Source organism: Aegilops tauschii, chromosome 7, assembly GCF_002575655.3.
Source record: "Aegilops tauschii subsp. strangulata cultivar AL8/78 chromosome 7, Aet v6.0, whole genome shotgun sequence".
NCBI classification, from domain to species: domain Eukaryota; kingdom Viridiplantae; phylum Streptophyta; class Magnoliopsida; order Poales; family Poaceae; genus Aegilops; species Aegilops tauschii.
Genome location: NC_053041.3, coordinates 186832981 through 186838229, shown reverse-complemented (window position 1 = coordinate 186838229; position 5249 = coordinate 186832981). Strand labels below are relative to the sequence as shown.

The window sequence follows — 5249 nt, the reverse complement described above, 5'->3', positions numbered from 1 at the left end:
TGAAGTTGCCCTAAGCGTCAAAAACGGCCTGCTCTAGAAGAGGAGAAATTTTTTTTAAAGGAAAAAGAGGATAAACTTGATCAGTTTCTCAAAAGACGCACATGTCTTATCAGACAGCAAGTAGTGGTTTACTTTTGACAGTTTTTCTACTCCTAGATTCCTGCACTTTCTCAGTGAGAAAAATGCACCGCTCTAGTCCTTTGTGCACAAGCGGCGCACTGAAAAGCGAGGCCAGGGAAAATAGAGCGGTAGGTGGCGGAGGCTGTGACGAGTTGTTCACTCGAGACCTGACGTCATCACTTAAACTGCTTGTGACGTCCGAACGAATGACTCGTCCAGAGACGGCGATCCGGGGGGAATGGATGGCCCTCTCGACGTCGACGGGGCCCCCCAGCGCCGGTCGGACGGGACGGGATCGATGCACGCTGCTGCTATGCTACTCTCTCTATGTCTGGCAGGTCGGCAGGCTAAGGCGCTCAACGAGGCTCTAGGCCCTGGCCGCGGCCGGCCCGCCCGGCTGTGCGCAGTGCCCGTCTGGTGTTCGAACAAATGCCTCAGCGGCCAGCGGGGCGCCGGCAGCGGAGCCGACCGTACTAGCGACTGTGCCAGTGCTGCTAGCTAGCTACTCTACCTACCTAGCGTGGCCAGTGCCCTGGTGGTGGAGAAGAGCCAAGACACTCGAGGCGCCAGGGGGGAGGTCGGAGGTGACTTCGCCGGAGCCAAGTGGATGATGATGGTAGTACGTTCCGGCTTTCTGCGATGATGGTTTGTCAAGCAGTTAACACACCCTCTCCGGCTTGCCATCGCTGTCCACAGATTCCGTTTCACTGCCTCCTGGTACCATACCAGGTATTCTACTGGCTAATTCCTGCTTATCTATGCGTTCCAAACCAAATTACTTATTCAGCAGCCCAGCTCGATGCCGGGGTATTTAACTGTTGAGGTGCGTGTTTGTTCATTACTTTTGGAGTAACTCCAAAGTGGCCATGAGGAGATCATACATTCCCTTGTTTAATCTGGATGCCGACTGTTTCTTGATATGACTGGGACCAACTCCAACCAAATGAGCTATCAGATGATGATAGCCTCACCATTGCTGTGGGGTCTTAGCTTGTTTCTTTCCTTTGTTTAGCTGACTTCACCGGCCTCCCCCTCTCTTTGTGTTCACTGTCCACACACCGTTCACACCATTACTAACCCTGGGAGAGCTCAGCTATCTGTGAAGCACACAAGGTGTCCCTCACTAGTCTGAGCAGCAGCCGTCGCTATGGATACAAGCTCAAAGCCGCAACCTCAGCTCGGCTAACGGGGCAGCCATTCCAAGCGAGCAACTGAGCAATGCAAAGCTTTCCCATTTCAGGTACGATTCTCACTCTCTCTTCCTGTGCTCGGCTCTTCGACATGGATACATAAGTTCCATTGCCAATTTTTCTGTCATTTCTCCGCTTGCAGTTAATCTTACTAGTTGCCCTGATCTGGGCACATGCTCAAACCTGCAACCTCGGCTAGGGGCTGATGTATGATTGCTCATTAAGTGTGACTGTGTGTATGTGAGGAGCATTGCATCGCCGCTTTCCCGTTTCAGGTATGATTCAGATACTTAAATTTATGATGATATCCAGATTAATTATACAATTTGTAGTGCATTTTTCACAAATTTTGAATAGATGAAATCTGTGCCCCCCCCCCCCCCCCCCCAACACTGCGATCTTAAGTCCGCCATTGATTATTTCCATCGCCTATTGAACCTCCCTACTTGCAGTTAGTCTTACTAGTTACCAAACGTAATCTGGCATTATCTAAAAAAACAAGCAGCTGCTAGTTCTCCGACAGACTAACATTTATTTATATATGTGTGTTTTTTTGGTGATAGCAGTCAGATCTAGGTATTCAGAGAAAACAAAGGGAAATATCTGGACCACCATTTTGGTTATCGCTCTGGATACAAGCTCACTTGCAACCGTTTATGGCGAATGCGGGCAGCCTTCCCGTGTGACTGACCATTGCAATGCTTTCCATGCCAGGTATACTATTTTACTTTCTCTTAGATGCGTGTAACTTACCATTGAATGCAATTAATTTTACTAGTTACCCTGTAGAATCTGTTAGTGTCTCCACCAACAAGTATTACTACTTGTCTTATGTGTGCTATGTGGTAATAGCAGTTGGAAGAAAAACAAAGGGAAATCGCATATAAGACAAGTAGTTCTAGATTCTAGATATTTCCCTTTGTTTTTAGATTCTAGATTCTAGATCACTTATTTTGGTGGGGTCGGATTATGACAGTAAAGTTCAATCATGTATATGATGTTGTTGTTGGATGAGAAACACAATTAATTTCCAACCATAAACATTAAAATTGTATAACCAATAGAACTCTATGCTCAAACATGAACATATGTATTGTAATATGTAGAGACAGGAAATTCATCTAGTTACAGTATATACAACGGGGTTGATCCTTTTAAGATCTTAATAGACTGACAATCTGCTTTCGTCTTTTAACACCAACCCAGTATAGACTCTGATAGTTGATTGGGGCCAACTTAGTACAACATTAACCACCTTTTTTTCTGGAGAACTCTGTGAACATGAGCTAATAATTCGTATGGTGGTTACTGTTTGAAAAAATAATTCATATTGTTGGGGTCTAGCATGCAAGTTAGCCTTTAACGTGCTCTCTTTTGTGTTGTTTTCTTTTGGGACACAGACTTCACCAAGTCCATCTTACTAGCAACCTTCTTTGCCTTTTCTTGTTCAGAACCATCCTTGAATTATCTCTGAATCCTTCAGATATCTTCTCCATCCAAGAAACTGTTAACCGATGCTCCAGATGTAGGAATAGAAAGCAACTGAAAGCCTGAGACTTGCAATTTCACCACATGGCAGACAGCGAAACACCCAATGCCGCATCCAGCGGAAATTTATTACCCCCTAGCCATGAATCCAGCTCCAGGATCAATGATGCTTTTGAGCTCTTGTGGGGACATCGTAAATATTTGGTACTGCTTGGAGTCCTAGCAGTTGGTGTGACATACAATGCTGGATTAACACCACCAGGGGGATCGTGGATACTAAACAAGGATGGTCATGATGCCGGTGACCCTGTCATGCATGATGGCTTTTCTGAATGATATGAGGTGTGCTTTTACTGCAATGCAGCAGCCTTCGCTGCATCTCTTGTTTTAATCATCTTGCTTCTCAGTAAGAGTGTGACAAATCAGAGGATGTGGCTCCATTCAATGCAATTAACCATGACACTGGACCTATTCAGCCTGCTGGGGGCTTATGCTGCTGGAAGTTGCAGGACACTCAAGTCATCCATTTACATCTTGGTTCTAGTCCTTGCTGTTATCATATATGTTGGGATCCGTACCCTAGTATCCACAAGGTTTATTCCAAGAGAATTGAAACAGAATCTGCAGACAATGATAAATAGTGTTCTAAACCAACAGAGTTCCCTTGGCAGGCAAGAGAGCATCCCTCTAGAGACAGCCGTTGAGGAGGCTCGTAAGTTCATTTTGACGCTTGTAATTTTTGCTGCTACTATCACATACCAAGCAGGATTGAATCCACCGGGCGGCTTTTGGGCTGAAAATGACCATGGTTCTAATAAAGTGCATATGGCCTTTCCTCCTTACAAGCATCATCCGAGTACTTCTGTTCTCCGGAGTAACTACCTTGGTCGTTATAATATATTCATCATTTCCAATTCAACTTCCTTCGTGGCATCTTTGGTCATAATCATACTGCTTCTGAGCCCAAAACTGAGTGGACATGGAATAAGGACCAAAGCAGTGATTGTATGTGTGTTAGTGGACCTACTGTGCCTAATTGTTGCGTATGCTGCAGGATGCTGTAGAGACTTAGCAACATCATTCTTTGTGGTGTCTATTTTCTTCATAGTTTGGATCTCCTTTGCAATTTTAGCTGGATTCTTTGTTCAAGGACCTGTAGCAAATTGGCTACAAAAGGTCAAATCAAGCAGCCTGTGTTGTGTGAAAAAAATGGGCTGTGCACTTTTGTTGAGCTTTCGTGACCACAGATCGATCAATGCAGAGCAGGGGAATTCTGTGCCAAGGAATCATCAATCTCCAGCCCGTTCATCTGATGCACCTGCAGAAGATAATACCCCTGAGCAACAAGACCAGCCTGCAGACAATCATCAACATTCAAATATCAGACAGGGTGAATTCCATGAGTTGCATGCACCTCCAGAAAAAAAGTCAAATTTCAGATGTTCAAGAGGCTGTGTCTAACACACAGCATCCGTCAGGGAACAGCCAGCAATCAGCATATATTCAGGAGGTTGTGTCCAACCCGGATTGCTAGTCTCCAGATGTCCAGCGTGTTGCGAACATGGAGGAGGATGTGTCCAGCTCACAACATCCTGCAGGGAATTGTTAACGAACAGAACATGCCAAGGATGTTGTGTCTAACATGGAGTACCCATTACTAAGCCACCAGCAAACTGAAAATAGCATGTGCGGTATGTCCGCTAACCAGAAAGTTGCAAGTATGGGGAAGCAATCTTCACCTGATGATCCCGACATGACTGCCCTTTCAGTTGAGCAAAATATGTCAGTCGGGCAGAGTGATGGAGACACTAGTAGTGACATAGTGGATGAAGGGCTCTCTGCACCTGTGGAAGCCACTGGCAATGCAGACTCTGCTGAACAAAACAATCTGGTTGAAGATAATAGCCCTGAGATTCGTGGCAGTCATGACCTGTCACGCCCAATATGCGGCTATACTCCATACGTGTCGAGGCACGACTTGGGGCATAAGCGCATATTGGTATGATCGCAAGATTGGTTGTATCTTTGTTCATCTCATGTACTGAATAGATAGAATACGAGCTTTGACTTACAACCGCCACAATGTCACACAAATATCATCAAGTTATACAATCATTCAAGATGAACACAGAGTCCGGCTACGGACGAAGTCAAACGAATAAAAGACAACCACCCAAACTAATCCCAGGCTCCCTGATCTGGAACCTATTTTCCTTGATCAAAGAAGAAGAACTCCAAACAAGCAAGCATCGCTCTCACGTCATGAACATCGCATTACCTGCAACTGTTGTTGTAGTAAACTGTGAGCCACGAGGACTCAGCAATTCCATTACCATGGGTATCAAAACTAGCAAAACTTAATGGGTATGGAATGGATAAGTGTTGAGGCTGCAGCAAGCGACTAAGCATTGTATGGTGGCTAACTTACGAGTACAGGAGTAAGATAAGAAA

At 45.3% G+C, this 5249-nt stretch overlaps 1 long non-coding RNA gene across 5 annotated transcripts; it reads left to right on the top strand.

Annotated features, from left to right (window-relative positions):
- The first annotated feature begins 398 nt into the window (after positions 1 to 398).
- On the top strand, positions 399 to 4874 carry LOC109779146 (uncharacterized). Of its 5 annotated transcripts, none has more exons than XR_012190194.1 (5): positions 399 to 849; positions 1214 to 1360; positions 1453 to 1585; positions 1874 to 2024; positions 2762 to 4874. It is a non-coding gene; the product is annotated as an uncharacterized lncRNA (long non-coding RNA). The 5 variants fall into 5 exon arrangements; XR_012190193.1 differs by having other exon boundaries at positions 450 to 849; positions 1877 to 2024; positions 2794 to 3873; XR_012190191.1 differs by having other exon boundaries at positions 482 to 849; positions 1877 to 2024.
- Positions 4875 to 5249: the final 375 nt, after the last annotated feature.